The sequence below is a fragment of the Anabrus simplex genome, chromosome 2, assembly GCF_040414725.1.
Source record: "Anabrus simplex isolate iqAnaSimp1 chromosome 2, ASM4041472v1, whole genome shotgun sequence".
NCBI classification, from domain to species: domain Eukaryota; kingdom Metazoa; phylum Arthropoda; class Insecta; order Orthoptera; family Tettigoniidae; genus Anabrus; species Anabrus simplex.
In genome coordinates, this window is record NC_090266.1 from 1,025,367,069 (window position 1) to 1,025,383,750 (window position 16,682).

Genomic DNA, 16,682 nt, shown 5'->3' on the forward strand with positions numbered 1-16,682 from the left:
TCTCAGGTAAATTACCATCTTCCTCTCCCTGAGGATGAATTTCTGTAACTTTCTAGTTATTTTAAATTCATTTACTGATCAAAATACTGAAATTATAATGTCCACAGCAGACTTAATATCAGTACGTGAGTTAACTATGTCAGCATGGCAAGTGGTTTGTGGAAATTTTATGATTTGAGGGTCTTGACACTGCATTGTTAACAGTGGATGTGAACTTGTTATTGTTTAAGGAGATAGATTCTCCATCTATTCCACCTATTCCACTTCAAGGTTCAGAAAGTATAATGTTATTGATATTGATGAAAGCACTGTACAATATCTAGTTCGACCTTGTTCATGGGAAAACTATGGAAAATTTACCTTTGGGTCATGCGAAATGCCTCTGCCCCTGAAGAGGATGAATACCTATAGGACACCAGTTATACTTCACAGCATGATTTTTGGAGTTCGCGTACTGATCAGAGCAGACCTAACTTGTACAATGAGGAGTGAGTGAAGAGAATGTGTCTGCATTATCACAAAAGTTCACTCTGTCTAAATCAAATATAAACTTCTTCGATGTGTTTGACCATTCTGGATGGTCAGATGTGTAACCACTCTTGAAGAATGCGTATAGAATCTCCATACTAAAAATGAACACTGAGCAAGTTGGCTGCATGTTATGAGCCATGTAGCTGTGAGCTTGCAATCAGGAGACGGTGGGTTCAAATCTCGCCATCAGCAGCCCTGAAGATGGTATTCTGTGGCTTTCAATTTTCACACCAGATGGTTTCAGGGGCTGTACTTTAATTACAGCCATGGCCACTTCCTTCCCTGTCCTTGCCCTTTACCATCCTGTCATCACCGGAATCCAATCTGACAAGGGAAACGTTGGACATCCCATCAACAACTGTCACAAAACTTTGAGGTCTGGGGTGAACAATCAAGAGACCAAAGTAATTGGTGTGAAGTGCGACATTTCTTGATCATCCACAACCCCTAAAACTAGGCTTATGAAAGAACGTGCGACTGTAATGTTCGCAGTCATAAAGTGCCAAACACACACTGCCTGTAAAATATAAGACATGTAAATGCTGAGAATATGTCAATCTTGTGACACTCCAAACTCCGGTTCCAGTGCTTTACGCATCGAGGATAGTAAAAGGGCTGTTAGACTTATTACTGATGCTGTAGTCATATTCCATATTTGGAAGTTGGTTATGTTGTAGTTTGTCAAAAACACATTTGCTAAATTTACCACCTGCTTCCTGAAAGCAGGAGTGCAGTTTGTATACAAGGTGTCCTGATGTGGAAATAAGCACTTGATAGTGTAGCATTCGAAATGGCAGCTACATTTTTCTACATCGCTATTTTATGGGTCTCCTCATGGTCTCTGTGAAATTTAATTGTCGATTTTGATATGACCCATATGGACAGTTCCCTTGTAGGTATTAGAAATTGTATACCACTACCTCTCCTACCCTGCCAGCCAACATTCTGATGGTGAAAATTTCTTCCACCAACGGATTGTATAGATTTGACACTTTACTGATCATGACCAATAGGTGGGCTAAAAGAGTAAATTAAAGTCATAATATTAATAAACAAAGTAAGAGCTCACCCCATTCCAAAAAAATAGAAAATCAAGAGCAGTAAATGACAGGTTAAGAAAGACAAGGTGGAATAGAATCAAGATGGGTATGAGAAGATAAAGTATAAATTGTGAGAGAAAATATGGAAAAACTATGAAGAAAGTTAAGAGGAAAAAAGAGATAAAGATACACACAGAAACAAATCTTAACCGTCAAGATTCCTTGTAATATAGCATCAGACACTGCTTAACGAAAGCAACAGAGTGGAGTTGCAATTGTGCTGGAGAGAAAGAGAGGGAGAGAATGAACTGGCAGGCTGCCACGCGTCAAGGTCACTTAATTGTTATGGAACAAATGTGAAACATAAATGAGGTGCATTAATCGTATGATAAAAACACATTAACTTTTGGCACCATGTACAACAAATATGCACTTTGAGACCACATTGTTTTTCACAGTTTTCTTTACTTGTCTGAAGGCAATATTTCGCAGGCACTTCGAACTCGGAAGGTGTGTGTGTGTGTGTCTCTCTCTCTCTCTCTCTCTCTCTCTCTCTCTCTCTCTCTGCGAGCCAGCAAGAAGCAAGCGTTGTCCAGTAGGCTCCATTGTATAATTGGTTGTGAACAACGAATATTTAATCATGTTCTTGGACCGTGGGGAAGAAAATTGAAAATGAATGGAGGACTGCATTTTCAGTATGCTGTTTCTCTGATAAGCATCAAACTGAAAGTCTTCACAAGTCGGCACAATGTCTGTTAAGCTGCAATACAAAGCCTTCCACTGCCGGAAGAAAAACTTGTCCATGGGCTGTATTTTCCCTATAGTACCGAGAGGAATCTGGAGAATTTCTATAATGTTGCGTGGAGAAATGTCTCCAAGACAGCTCTTATCACTATAAGTAGTCCAGAAATCTAGCAGTAGCAAACACTTCTCTTCCTCAAATGGGAAGAAGGATTCTTTAAACCAGTACTTTAATTCCTTTTTCCCCATTTTCCCTGATTTTTTTTTTTTTAAATTAAGATAATTTAGAGTCACTTTAACCCTAAGGTCTTATCGTGACTTCTAACTGTAGAATTTACATTAAATTACAGTAGGGTGAAGAATGAAAATAATATAAAAGTGTTATTTTAAACTGAACAGTTAAGTTTTTGAATACAGACCAGTGTCTTTGAGAAACTTGATAATTTGTTTGCACAGTGAAGGAGATGAGTGTGTCCCCTTAATATCCTTAGGTATACCGTGGTACTGGCGCCATTTGTCATACAGTGAACAGTCTGTTATGATGTGCTTCACAGTCAACACACTATTGCATGTTGTACAGATGGGAGGCAGTTTCTTCTCAAGGAGGTAGCTGTGACTTATCTTGGAGTGGCCAATCCGTATTCTAGTTATTAGGACTTGATCTTTCCTGTGAAGGTTGTGAAGATAGTGTTGTACTGTAGATTCCGTTGTTACTTCGTGGAGTTTGCTGTTCGAAGTTTGAAGCCATTTTATCTTCCACTGTTGGTATAATTTTGTTTTAGCATAGGCAATAATGTCAGTGTGAGGGGTAGCTATTGGTAGGTCGCCTAGCGGGAGGTAAGTAGCGTCTTTAGCTGCTTGATCAGCAGATTCATTGCCTTGAATACCTCTATGAGAGGGTATCCACACAAGGATGACTTGTTTGCCTTCTTTCATGATGTTGTTAAACAACAGTTGTATTTCTTGTACAAGGATGTGTTTCGATGTTGGACTTTCTATTGCGTTTAATGCACTTTTTGAATTAGAAAAAATGATGGAGTTATTACAGGTGCTGATTTTCAAAATATATAACATAGCCTGCTTTATTGCGTACAGCTCATTAGAGAAGACTGTATAGTAGTCAGGCAATCGGTATAGCATGGTACGTTCAGGATATATAATCCCACATCAATTTCTTTCCTCACATTTTGATCCATCAGTATAGATTGCAGTGTGCCTTGGGTATTTATTAGAAATTTCAAGAAATAATTGATGGTAGTGAGATCTGTCAGTTTCATCTTTGACACTGTAATTTATTTCAAAGTTAATTTTTGGAAGGTGTGGTGTATTTTGTCAATGTGGGGTGCTAATAAATATTATGTTCATACCAATGGCAAAAAGGACTAAAATCTTAGCATAGATAATAATAGGATGGTCGACCCACAACATCGAAGATCGTCAAACGGTAATCATTAGGACACCATAACGCTAAAGGCAAACAAATGTTATTTCACTGGTGGTGACTTGTCGGACCACGGAAAGGCATGCGCTTAATGCCTCATTGGGTCAAACCTAGTATATCAGACTTATTATTCATCAATCAGCAGAGCCAGTGGACGCCACGGCGGGCTAACCGAGAGGGGTGTCCGTGGTAAGTACAATGTTTCAAAAAAAAAAAAAAGGGAAGGGGAAGGAAAAGGTAAAGAGTGAGAGAGAACGTACAACAAACCAAATGTAAGAAAGGAGAATGCATTTAAAATAAGTTGTATTTAAACTTCAAATGACTAGAATAGGCAGTGTATAACAAGCGAAGAAGGGGAATTACAAACTTTTAACAAGGGCTCAACCCGTTTGACAACCAAAATACAATCAAGAATAATAATAATTAAGAATTCTTGGGAACAACGATTATGATTTTCAAGAAAAGCCCAAGACCAGAAAAAACCAGAATCGGCACCTATATAAGTTCACAACCTTTTTTTTTTTAAAACACTTTGGTTAAGAAATAAAGCCACTAAATATTTGAAAAATAATGATTGAAGGCCACCCTTACAATCTTCATTTAAAACCCAAAGGAGGGCAAGAGAGTTATAGCACGTCGGGAGACAAAAATTTTTACAACTCAATACCGGAAAAGAAGAAAGGGAAAGAAAAAGGAAGCAGAGTGAGAAGGGAAGAAGAGAGAAAAAAAGGGGGGGTTTCTTCCAGGCTGTTTAAACGCTATCACGTTGGCAATGTAAGCGACCACTCGGGCCTGTAAAAAAGTTCAGATAGACCACGAAAGATATAAAAGGTTGTAACATTTTGCTCACCCAGTCTGTTGGTAAACAATGCAGCTATTCACAAATAAAAGTAGGTAAAACGTCGCAACGGGCCAGCCGTTAGCGAACAGTTCCGCTCTCTCCACTCGTGTTGTTTTCCAACTCAATGTCTGACCGCGGAAACTAAGGAATAGCTTGCTTATATAGGTGGTGAACAGATTCGAGAAGTTACTCGATGAAAAATACGTAGGTGTGACGTCACAACGAGGAAGCAGCAACAGTGCCAGAGAACAGGCCAGTTAGTGAACAGCTGGGCTAGCAAGCAGATGAATGCGACAGAAGGCAGAAGGTAAGATGTAGTAGAGCGGTCGTAACATATTCCCACCACTCGGCGAATCCGAAGGATGGGGGAGATGACGATGATGATGATCCAGGGGCGGAGAAGAAATTCCCATGGTGACCACGGAAGATACCATCGTCGGAACTCGTAGAACGATGAAGCAGAAACGGAAAGCAAAAACCAAACAGGCATAAGCAGCGAAATAACAAGAAAAAAAGGGAAGAAAGGGAAAGAGGGATGGGATGGGATAGAGAGATAAAGAGGGAAAAAAGAGGTATAAAGTAAAAAGGAAGAGAAAAGTGATATGGAGTGAAATAGAAAATTACAAAAATATACATTACGGTATACATTAATAAAAAAGGAGTGGCCTTAATAAATATATATATATATATATATATATATATATGGATGCAATAAAAATAAATGTTTTAGAATAATATACGTAATTTAAAGTAAAGTTTCCCATATTAGAAATCAAAAATGGAATATAAAACCCCCAAAATTTATATATGGGAGAGTCAGACATAGGGTGAGTGGAGAGAGCAGAACTGAGTGAGCAAAAGGAAAGGGAAAAAAATACAAGTATAGAAAACTCAAAATGGACAAATGAAAGAAGATAAAAAACCTAACCAAAAGGAACGACAAAGGCAGCCTGGAAGAAATCTCTATCCCTAACCCTCAGGAACAGAAGGAGGAAAAAAATTCTTCATCTGAGAAAATGAGCCTTTTTAACATCAGTAGGAGTGTCAAGGGATTGGAGGAGGGCAGTGGTCGGAGAGGGAAAAGAGAGGATACGGAAAGGGCCAATCCAGCGAGGGGAGAGCTTTGCAGATAAATTTTGAGAAGTAGAACTAATGGGGCGATTCTTTAATAATACAAAATCAGAAACTTGAAAAGATGGAGAACGGACTCGGGAATTACAAGCCTTACTGTGAAGATCTCTGGCGTGAAGAAGTTGTTGAAGGGCGTGATTCAGTTGAGTATCAGTAAGAAGATGAGAGGGGGTATCCAATAATGAGGATAAATTCCAAGATAAAGAAAGGGGTGTGTGTAACTCTCTGCCAAGAAACAACTTGGCAGGAGTAAAAGAGGTAGAAGAATTAATAGTAGCATTTAATGCCAAAACAAAATGGGGGAGTTCGCAATCCCAAGACTTATGGTCAGTAGAATGAAAAATAGAAAGAAAGGTTTTGAGATTTCGATGGTAACGTTCTACAATGTTACCCTGAGGATGATATGGGGAGGTAAAAACTTTCTTGATACCGTGAGAGAAACAAAAATTATAAAAAGGCCTTAGAAGTAAAAATAGAGGCATTATCGGAAATTAATACTTTAGGAAGACCAATGATAGGAAAAATCTGAGTGGATAATGAATTAATAATTATTTGGGAAGAAATATTTCGTAACGGACGAACAATAAGAAACTTTGAAAAACCATCGAGCATAGTGAATATGTAAGCATTTGCTTTTGAAGATTTAACTAATGGGCCAACAATATCAATATAGAATTTTTCAGCGGAATAAGTGGCAGGAGAAGCGGCATAGGTACCATAGGGTTGGTGGTTGAGTGGCTTATGTTTTTGACAAGAATCACATAAACGAACCCAAGAATATATGTCTTTTCTCATCTGTGGCCAAAAAATAAAGAGGCAAGACGAGCATAAGTTTTGGCCATTCCAAAGTGGCCCCCAACAGGGGAACCATGGAAATACTGAAAAATTATAGGACGTAAATTTGAAGGAAGAACGAGGCGAGAAATAGCACGTGGAGTAGGTTTAAAAATAAGGAGATGATTCTGCAAACGAAAAGGACCAGAGTAATTTGGAAGAGAAAGGTCTTGAATCAGCTGTTGACAATACGGATCTTGTTTCTGATGGTCTACACAGGACTGAAAAGAGAGGGGAAAATTTGTAAGGGAGGAAATAGAGGTAATAGCATTAACAGGCAAAGAATCAATTTCAGGTTCATGGGATTGATTATCTTCAAAAAGGCGGGATAAAGCATCAGCAACTGAATTATGGAAACCCGATACAAACTTGAGCGAAAATATAAAGCGAGATAACCGAAGGAGCCAACGACCAGTACGGCCTATTTTAGGAGCATTATGAAGCAACCAGGATAATGCTTGATTGTCGGTATGTACTACAAATTCCCGATGGTCCAAGTATTCGGAAAAATGTTCAATAGCCAGAAGCAGCCCCAGAGCTCCTCTTTCGTAGACAGAATATTTTCGTTCTGCAGGAGATAAAAGACGACTAAAATAGGCAATGGGTAAGGTGTGGCCATTACAAGTTTGTTGTAAGACAGCACCAAGAGCGACGTCAGAGGCATCAGTTGAGAGTTCAAAGGGGAGGGAAAAATCGGGGATTTGCAAGAGAGGGGCATGAGAAAGTTTTGATTTTAAGGTATCAAAAAGCAATTTGTTGAGAATTAGTCCAATGAAATTTAATGCCTTTTCTTTTAAGGAGATTTAAAGGTTCCGAAATTTGAGAGAAATTAGGAATGTATTTGGCATAAAAGCCCACCATGCCTAAAAAGGAGCGCAATTGTTTCAAATTCTGAGGAGGGGGAATTTTATGAATGGCGGAAACACGGTCAGGATCAACAGCGACACCCTGTGAGCTGAGGATATGACCAAGAAATTTGATAGATGTTTGAGCGACAAGAACCTTGGAAGGGTTAACAGTCAAGCCAACGGAACGAAGACGTGTAAGAACTTCACGGACATGCAGTAGGTGAGATTCAAAATCAGGAGAATAAACAAGGATATCGTCAATAAAAGGAAATAAATATTTGTACTTAAGATCGGAAAATAAAGAATCAACAAAACGCTGCATGATCTGGGATCCAAGATTTAACCTAAAAGGAACTTTTTAGAACTGATATAAACCATTAGGCGTAATGAACGCAGTGTAGCGAGAGCTAATGTCATCAAGGGGAATCTGATTGTAAGCAGAGTTGAAGTCAAAAATAGTAAAATAATGAGAATTAGAAAAATGTTGAAAAGCGGATTGTAATTTAGGCATCGGATAGGCATCATGGAATATACGGGAGTTCAATTTTCTATAATCGACAATAAATCGAAAGGAGCCATCAGGTTTATTAACAATGAAGGCAGGAGAAGCATAATTGGAGGATGAAGGAACGATAGTGCCATCACGAAGCATATTATCAATTAATTCATTAAGAATCTTCATCCTAGGAGGGCTGAGAAAATACGGAGAAGAACGAACCGGAGTAGTGTCAGTCAGATCGATATGGGCAGTGAAGTTCTTAACAGTCCCTAAGTTAGGGGTGATCACATCAGAAAATTCCTGGAGGAGAGACTGTACCTGATCAGAATAAAGGGAATTAATTGTGAGGGAGGAAGACTGATGGAAAAAGGGATAATCAAAGGGGTTTACCAACGGAACAGATTTGGATGAAAAATGAAAAGAAACCTGGGAATGAACTGAATCAAGAATGAGACCAGTGTGAGAAAAAAATCAAAACCTAAAATGAGAGGAGACGATAAATGTTCAACCACAAGAAAAGTAAAAGGCCAGGAAAAATATTGCATTTTAATGTTTAAAGATATAGTGCCAAGGACATGAAGGGGTTGGTTTGATGCTGAAATACATTGCCGAGAAGATGGAGTATACTGCAAATGAGGAAAATTGGCTTTTGATGATTCAAAAAATGGCAAACTAATAAGGGATACGGCAGCACCTGAATCTAAAAGAGCAACCGATGGCAAATTATTCACAGTTATCAACACATGAGAAGTACATGGAAGAAAAGAAGCATTATATATACTAGAAAAAACTGAGGAACATTTTCAGCAGGAGAAACAGTAGATGAAGGCAGGTTTTCCCCAATAATACGACGACTGCCTAACGACGTGGGTGGAGGGCGTTTCCCGAACGTGAGGCAGTACAATACTTAGAAATATGTCCCTGACCTTTACAACGAAAGCATGTTATAGTTGAACGATTTGTTGATGGAGAAGGGGAGACGGAAAGCGAAGGTAACGAAATAGGTAAAGGAGGGGCTACGATACCAGGTGGGGAATAGATGAATAATATGAAAGATCTCCTAAGGAATTAATGACATGAGACTGAGCCAAATTATATAACTGAAGCATGGTAGTGGGGGGTTAAGTGCATCAAGAAGCTGACGAAAGGAAGGAGCAGCATAAAAACGGATAATTGAAATTAATTCAGAAGTATTATAAGCAATGTTCAATACATCACTATAGGTAGTAATAGAATCAAGATAGTCATGTGTAGATTCAGTAGGTAGTTGGTGACGGACAAACTCAGTACTTAATTTGTAACGAATCTCATATGGCAAAAAATAATTGTGTATTATAGTCCGTAAGTGAAACCATGAAGAAAAATGAGACATATTATCAAGCCAAAATTTTGAAAAGAAGCCAGTAGTTTTAGCCGACAAAAGACCGATTAATTGAGGAAAGGAAGCAAGTGTAATATTTAAAAAATTTCTCACAGAGAAAAGCCAAATGGTCAAGCTGCGAGGATCAGTAGCCTGTAGCTGAGGTACAAGAAGCAATGACTGCTTAACTATCTGAATATTAAGTGCACTGTCAACAGAAGTAAGATGAGGGGAGGAAGAAAAATGGGATGGTGGAGACGGAAACATTGCATGTTGAGCAAGGACTGGAGGAGATTTTATGTCATCAGAAGAATGCATTAATGAATCAGAAGAAGGAGAGAAAGAAATCAAGTCCCCGACAGGAGGGTTGGGTAAGGACAAATTATGATATGAAGGAAGTGGTGAAGAATTAGAACTGTCACCCAGAGGAAAGTTATCCGAAAAACATGCCATAACGATAAGTAAAAGAAAAACAGAGCGTAAAATTAATAAAAAGGATTGTCTGCTACCATTTGTGGTGTATTTTGTCAATGTGGGGTGCTAATAAATATTATGTTCATACCAATGGCAAAAAGGACGAAAATCTTAGCATAGATAATAATAGGATGGTCGACCCACAACATCAAAAATCGTCAAACGGTAATCATTAGGACACCATAACGCTAAAGGCAAACAAATGTTATTTCACTGGTGGTGACTTGTCGGACCACGGAAAGGCATGCGCTTAATGCCTCATTGGGTCAAACCTAGTATATCAGACTTATTATTCATCAATCAGCAGAGCCAGTGGACGCCACGGCGGGCTAACCGAGAGGGGTGTCCGCGGTAAGTACAATGTTAAAAAAAAGGGGGGAAGGAAAAGGTAAAGAGTGACAGAGAACGTACAACAAACCAAATGTAAGAAAGGAGAATGCATTTAAAATAAATTGTATTTAAACTTCAAATGAATAGAATATGCAGTGTATAACAAGCGAAGAAGGGGAATTACAAACTTTTAACAAGGGCTCAGCCCGTTTGACAACCAAAATACAATCAAGAATAATAATAATTAAGAATTCTTGGGAACAATGATTATGATTTTCAAGAAAAGCCCAAGACCAGAGTTCGACAGAAAAAACCAGAATTAGCACCTATATAAGTTCACAACCTTTTTTTAAACACTTTGGTTAAGAAATAAAGCCACTAAATATTTGAAAAATAATGATTTAAGGCCACCCTTACAGTCTTCACTTAAAACCCAAAGGAGGGCAAGAGAGTTATAGCACGTCGGGAGACAAAAAATTTTACAACTCAATACCGGAAAAGAAGAAAGGGAAAGAAAAAGGAAGCAGAGTGAGAAGGGAAGAAGAGAGAGAAAAAAAGGGGGGGATTCTTCCAGGCTGCTTAAACGCCATCACGTTGGCAATGTAAGCGACCACTCGGGCCTGTAAAAAAGTTCAGGATGTGGCAACACTTCTATCACTTGTCCAAGCACAGTTTATTTTAGCGTATGAGATAGATAAAGGTATCAGTCTGAAGGACTTAGTTAGAATGGAGACCATGAAGCCACTAAATAATTTAACATTCAAAGTTCAAATCTTGATATAGACCACGAAAGATATAAAAGGTTGTAACATTTTGCTCACCCAGTCTGTTGGTAAACAATGCAGCTATTCACAAATAAAAGTAGGTAAAACGTCACAACGGGCCAGCCGTTAGCGAACAGTTCCGCTCTCTCCACTCGTGTTGTTTTCCAACTCAATGTCTGACCGCGGAAACTAAGGAATAGCTTGCTTATATAGGTGGTGAACAGATTCGAGAAGTTACTCGATGAAAAATACGTAGGTGTGACGTCACAACGAGGAAGCAGCAACAGTGCCAGAGAACAGGCCAGTTAGTGAACAGCTGGGCTAGCAAGCAGATGAATGCGACAGAAGGCAGAAGGTAAGATGTAGTAGAGCGGTCGTAACAAAGGGTAATAGTCCATGGTGGGACATTAAGAGAGTTGTCTGTGAGGAGTATTGGAGGGATATTTAAATTTAGTTCTTCAAGAAACTTGGCTATTCTGACATTGAACGGCTGTGGTTGTGATCCTGATTTAATGAGTGTACCTTGATGCTTGTTAGGAAAAGCATACAACTTAATTCTTGATTCACTCATAGTTGCTACCTTGAGCGCGTAAGTCAAACTTAGTTGTTTACGTCTAATTGTGAGTGGTGGTTCATTTGCTTCTATTTGAATGCTGGGTACTGGAGTGGTACGGAAGGCTCCTAGAGCAATTCGAAGAGCTGAGGAATGGATGGAATCAAGGATTTTGAGTGAAGATATTCTTGCGGAATTGTATACAATGCTGCCATAGTCTAATTTAGCCCTAATAATGGCTTTGTACGTATTCATTAGCACTTGGTAGTCTGCCCCCCAGTTCTTTGCTGCCAGGATCTTCATTATGTTCAGCCTTCGCAAGCAGTCATCTTTAAGGTTTTTCAGGTGAGGTATCCAACTTAACGTAGTGTCGAATAAAACTCCTAAGATTTTCATAGTTGTTACTGTTTCAATTTTGTGATTGTCCATGTACAGCTCAGGGTCTTGTACAGTATGTTTACATTTGGAGAAGAGTATGCATTTGGTTTTAGTTTTGGAAAACTTGAACCCTGTAACTTTAGCCCATTTTTGGATATTATCAATTGATTCTTGAAGTAACTGTTGAGTAGTTAATTTATTTCTTCCTGCACTTAATAATAATGTTATTTGTTTTACGTCCCACTAACTACTTTTTTTAAGGTCTTCGGAGACGCCGAGGTGCCGGAATTTAGTCCCGCAGGAGTTCTTTTACGTGCCAGTAAATCTACCGACACGGGGCTGTCGTATTTGAGCACCTTCAAATACCACCGGACTGAGCCAGGATCGAACCTGCCAAGTTGGGGTTAGAAGGCCAGCGCCTTAACCGTCTGAGCCACTCAGCCCGGCTCTTCCTGCACTTAGTATAGTCAAATCATCAGCAAAAAGGCAAGCCTTTACTGGTAGGTGAATGTTGGAGACAATGCCATTTATTGCAACGAGGAATAATGTGACACTGATGACTGATCCTTGGGGAACTCCATTGTCAATGGTTACTTCATGTGAAAGAGTTCCATTTGTCCTGACTTGAATTCGGCGATCTTTAAGGAAATTATAAATGAAGTGAAGCATGTTTCCTGAAATATTATGTTTCATCAGTGTTTCAATTAGATAGTCTTTCCACACCATGTCATATGCCTTCTCAATGTCTAAACTAACAGCTATGAGGTGCTGATTATTTAGGAAAGCTTCTCGGATTTCTGATTCTAAACATATCAGAGTATCTGTTGTTGAACGTGCTTGACAAAAACCATTTTGTGCATCACTAAAAAAGTGTATATGTTCCAAATACCAGCGTAATCTCTTGTTAACAATTTTCTCCAGTAGCTTACACATTGTATTTGTCAAGGCGATGGGACGATAATTATCTGGGATCAAAATGTCCTTTCCTGGTTTGAGTATAGGCACTACAATAGCACAACGCCATTGATCTGGAAATAGTTTGGAACTCCATATATAGTTGAAAATAGCAAGTAGATAATTGAGTGCACTATGTGGAAGCTGTTTTAAAAATTCATATGGAATGGTGTCTGGGCCAGGACTAGATCTGCCGCATTTGTTGAGTTCTGTAACCATTTCTTGTAACTGTAAAGTATCATTATTAGCATAGTTCGGTGTAGGTACAGTTTCACTTAAGTCTATTGGATCTCGAGTTGTTTTCATGCGAAGAAATTCAGGTTCATAATTGTTATCGCTAGAGATTTTTGAAAATGATTTAGCCAGTTGATCAGCTATTTGTTGAGGTTCATTTACAATTGACCTAGCGACTGGATCTCTTAGAGAGGTAATACAGAATTTATTGTATTTGCCACTTATTCTTTGGATTTTATTCCACATAACTTTTTCTGAAGTTTGGCAGGTTAAGGAGGAGACGAATGTTAAACAGGAGGTTTTCTTACTTAATTTTATTTTATTTCGTGCTATTGCTCGGTGTTTTTGAAAATTGATCTTATTTTCAGGCGTAGGATTTCTTTTGTATAGGTAGTAAGCACGGTTTTTATTTTTGATAGCCTCTTTACAGGAGTCATTCCACCAGGGAACCGTTTTCTTGAAGGGCATAGGAGCTGTTTTTGGGATGCTCTGGTCAGCAGATTTAATTATTTCTTTAGTGAAGTCTTGAACAATATCATTGATGTGCTTAGAAGGAAATTTATTTGTTGGAGTTAGATCATTTAAATAGTTATTTACACTGACTGACAGAGCAAATGCAACACCAAGAAGGAGTGGTCAGAACTTTATGCCAATTGCAGGGTAGACTGACGTCACTGAGGTATGCTCATGATGTGAAATGCGCCGCTGTGCTGTGCACGTAGCGAACGATAAATGGGACACGGCGTTGGCGAATGGCCCACTTCGTACCGTGATTTCTCAGCCGACAGTCATTGTAGAACGTGTTGTCGTGTGCCACAGGACACGTGTATAGCTAAGAATGCCAGGCCGCCGTCAACGGAGGCATTTCCAGCAGACAGACGACTTTACGAGGGGTATGGTGATCGGGCTGAGAAGGGCAGGTTGGTCGCTTCGTCAAATCGCAGCCGATACCCATAGGGATGTGTCCACGGTGCAGCGCCTGTGGCGAAGATGGTTGGCGCAGGGACATGTGGCACGTGCGAGGGGTCCAGGCGCAGCCCGAGTGACGTCAGCACGCGAGGATCGGCGCATCCGCCGCCAAGCTGTGGCAGCCCCGCACGCCACGTCAACCGCCATTCTTCAGCATGTGCAAGACACCCTGGCTGTTCCAATATCGACCAGAACAATTTCCCGTCGATTGGTTGAAGGAGGCCTGCACTCCCGGCGTCCGCTCAGAAGACTACCATTGACTCCACAGCATAGACGTGCACGCCTGGCATGGTGCCGGGCTAGAGCGACTTGGATGAGGGAATGGCGGAACGTCGTGTTCTCCGATGAGTCACGCTTCTGTTCTGTCAGTGATAGTCACCGCAGACGAGTGTGGCGTCGGCGTGGAGAAAAGTCAAATCCGGCAGTAACTGTGGAGCGCCCTACCGCTAGACAACGCGGCATCATGGTTTGGGGCGCTATTGCGTATGATTCCACGTCACCTCTAGTGCGTATTCAAGGCACGTTAAATGCCCACCGCTACGTGCAGCATGTGCTGCGGCCGGTGGCAATCCCGTACCTTCAGGGGCTGCCCAGTGCTCTGTTTCAGCAGGATAATGCCCGCCCACACACTGCTCGCATCTCCCAACAGGCTCTACGAGGTGTACAGATGCTTCCGTGGCCTGCGTACTCTCCGGATCTCTCACCAATCGAACACGTGTGGGATCTCATTGGACGCCGTTTGCAAACTCTGCCCCAGCCTCGTACGGACGACCAACTGTGGCAAATGGTTGACAGAGAATGGAGAACCATCCCTCAGGACACCATCCGCACTCTTATTGACTCTGTACCTCGACGTGTTTCTGCGTGCATCGCCGCTCGCGGTGGTCCTACATCCTAGTGAGTCGATGCCGTGCGCATTGTGTAACCTGCATATCGGTTTGAAATAAACATCAATTATTCATCCGTGCCGTCTCTGTTTTTTCCCCAACTTTCATCCCTTTCGAACCACTCCTCCTTGGTGTTGCATTGTCACTGTCAGTCAGTGTACAATCTTTCTAAATGATTGCCAATTTGCCTTATTTAAATTCCATTTACAGTATTGGAGTTTTGATGTGTTGTCTGGAGAACTTTGATCATCATTAATTATGATGGGGAAGTTTTCACTTCCTTGTAGAGTTGAATAAATGGACCAGTTAAATAGTGCAGCTATGTCTGGCGTACATATAGTTAAATCTATGCTACTGTATGTTCCGTGTGCTATATCAAAACGAGTTGGAGCAGTTGAGTTCAATAATACTAGAGTAAATTCATCTAGTATCTTCTCTATTTCTTTCCCCCTTGCATCAGTATTGCGACTACCCCATAAACTGTTGTGGCTATTAAAATCACCCATCAAAATGAAGGGTTTGGGGAGTTGGTGTATTAGGTTTCTTAAATCATCAGCGTGAAATGTACTATTCGTAGGAAAATAAACATTACATACACATATAGCTTATGGAAGGTATAATAGAACTGCGACTGCTTCTAAATCAGTAGTTAAAGGAACCTCTTGATGGTGTAAATTATTTTTAACATAGGTGGCTACGCCTGCACTTGCATGATTTGGATTAATTCGGTTTTTATAATGTACGTTGAACTGTCTTAAATGGGAAACAAAGTTGTCTCTAAAGTTAGTTTCTTGTAGGCAGACAACTGAAGGCTGATGTTTGTTTAGTAGAAGTTGTAAATACTCTCGCTGTGATCGAAAACTGTTGAGGTTCCATTGAAGTAATGATATAGTCATAAGAATGACAAACAAGTGTAGAGGGAATTTTATCATTATTATGTGAGGGAAGTAGAGTCATCGCTGGAGTAATCTGGAACTAAACTGTTAACTGCTTCACCTCGGTTTTCACTGCTAGCCTTAAGCAGTTTCTTGACTATTCGAGTACTCCTGTTCTTAATGGATTTTTCAGTGTAGTATGGGTATAGTTTTTGAATGGCTTGGGCTAAACTCTCTAGATCTTGGGTGTAATTGGAAGCTATTGCTGCAATGCCATTAACTCCAATACTGTTTTCAAAAAAAGGATTGGAGTTGTAAGTAATTGACGGAAAAGGACTGAGGGTTGGCTTCTAGAACTTGCTTAATTGGCTTAAGCATGTCACTAATAGTTGTGCTTTCTTTTTCTGTCTTTGGTTTCTTGTAAGTTTGTTTTGTCTTGTGTTTCCCTGTCTGTTCACTTGTCTTAGGTTCAGTTGTTAGGGGAGGTTCCTTAAAATCAAGGTCTTTTCTGCCTGTAGTTTCACTGCTAGATAGTGATATTGGTCTCTTCGATCCAGCAAGATGAACACATGAGGGGTTTTGAGGGCATTCCAAATGAGAGGTTAGAGTCGTTTCGCCTGAGGGTAAAGGCCCACAGTTTTGATTTTGAGAACACTGAAGAGATGTAGATGTAGCAGTTGTCTGAACAGTAGTTTGTGAGGGAGTACAGGTAATATTTTCTTGACAGTTTGTTTTAATTTTTTGTGTATCCTCTACTAGTTGGGGAAATTCTGTTAGATTGATCTTGCCACGAGAATGACTGTTTTGATTTAATGAAGAGCCTTCATTTATTATTTCATCATTATCAGGACAGTTTCTAGCTAAGTGTCCCTCAGTTTTACAAAGAAAGCAGGTGGGTGTGTCAGAGGATAAATAAATCCAGTAATTGGTACCCTCATATTCGATTTGGAGTGAGTCTGGAAGTTTGTTAAAGTCTTCATTTTGAATATAAATCTGTC

The 16,682-nt window shown here is 40.0% G+C and overlaps 1 protein-coding gene across 1 annotated transcript in view; it reads right to left on the minus strand.

The window, feature by feature from the left end:
• The window catches only part of LOC136864651 (lymphocyte antigen 75), a 350,542-nt gene that overhangs the window by 138,533 nt on the left and 195,327 nt on the right, over window positions 1-16,682 (minus strand). The gene's annotated exons all lie outside the window — the stretch shown is intronic.